The sequence below is a fragment of the Solanum stenotomum genome, chromosome 10 (genome assembly GCF_019186545.1).
Source record: "Solanum stenotomum isolate F172 chromosome 10, ASM1918654v1, whole genome shotgun sequence".
Classification (NCBI taxonomy): Eukaryota; Viridiplantae; Streptophyta; class Magnoliopsida; order Solanales; family Solanaceae; genus Solanum; species Solanum stenotomum.
Window position 1 is genome coordinate 45,698,243 of NC_064291.1, and position 1,850 is coordinate 45,700,092.

The window sequence follows — 1,850 nt, forward strand, 5'->3', positions numbered from 1 at the left end:
CTCTATTTTTTTTAATGTACCATTTAAACACAAAATATTAATTTTATGATTTCTTTATTTTTATATATGCTCTTCAACTACAATTTTGCATTTTAAAAATCGTCGTTCATCCGTTAGTTATTATAACAAATTAAAATTGATGGATGATCATTGATTTTTTTTTAATTTTAAAAAAAGTAACATTTTCTTTTGAGCGTTTCCCTTTATTTTTGCATGAAAAATAACCGACGAAAGTGCGTCGATTTTCTTTCTTAAGAAAATCAATGACAACCCAACGAAGTCTATCGAGTTTCAACATTTTTTAAAGTGTTATTAATTAGCAATGAACATGAGGTTTTTTTTTACTCGTATTTAGTTGAATGAAAAATTAGAAAGTTGGTATTTGAGTTAGTCCAAATAGATTAGATATGAAAAAAAATAATATGTGGTGTTATTTAATTTAATTAATTGTTTCAAAAAGAAAATCAACACACTTTCGTCGATTATTTCTCACACAATAATGTATAGAAACTCTAAAGAAAATATTCTTTAAAAAAAATTGATGTTCATCCATTATTTTAAAAAAAATAAATTAGATATGACATTGATTTTTAAAATGAAAAAGTTGAAATGAAGAACATAAATAAAAATGAAGAAATCATAAATTTAATATTTTCTATTTAAATGGTACTATATAAAAGAGTGCTAGAGCCTTTATCGATATTAAATAATTGTCATTAGATTAAATGTTGTTGTAGACTTTAGAGAAATTTATAGAGAGTAGTAATTTCATCTTAAAATACATATTTAGCAGCAATGTAGCTATTAATTGTCATTAAAGATCATTTTTGTTGTAGTGCTATCTCTTTCTTTTGTCTTCTTTCAATTAAATTTGTGAACTGTAAACTTGGATACAACCCGACGAACTATCTTTTTAAAATATATGTTAGCAACATGTCAGTAACTTTGTAACTGCATATTATAACCAGAACAATAACTATGGTTCAACTCCAAATAATTTGGGGGCGTTGAATGCAACATAAAAAATAGTACTGACTATTCTGAAACAATAAGGGAAAACCTTTTATGTTAACAATTTTAGGGTCATTTTTGACATGTACATGATGCGACATACTATAATAAAAAAGAGATTGATGGAGGTTCATACGAAAGGAGCCGAAGGTCCTCCATATGAATTTAGTTAGTTATGTTCTTGTATGGACGTGATGTTCAACTTTACTAGAGAGTGTTGTTGTTCGAGGCTTGTTGGTCTCTTCATTAACGTATGATGTTGTTCTTTATATTTCTGACCACCTATTTCCATGAAGATTTTCATAGACTTACTTCTTATACTTAAAATCTCTGTATGACTCATAATTTTTTTGCAACTAAAAAGATAATTAAAAAATATAGCACTTTAGATTAAGAGGAACGCTTCGCCTTTAGATAAAATGTTCTTAACAATGTAGTGTATGTATCAAAAATACATATATTACTGAATGATCATTGATATGCTCAAATTACAACTCCTTACAGAAGCATAAGCGATCGTTATCAAGTAAAGAGCCCAACTTGTAGATTGGGATCGATCCCACGAGGAAAATGGTTTAAACTTTACTTTTAACCAACAATTATATTCAATTAGTCAAATTATTTCCAGAAACAGGTAATAAAAGGGGGGTTGTGCTTGTGTGAAACAAATAGTAAGAACTTAATAAGTAATCAATAATCAAACTCAACTTTGGTTGTTATCAAGATAAGAGAAATAACTAGGGTATACGTGTTCCCCACGATCTCATAACGCAGTAATCCTAGTAATAGCAATCCTTTTCTAGTGTATTACATGCAAAGTGATAAGTTAGGTATCTCTA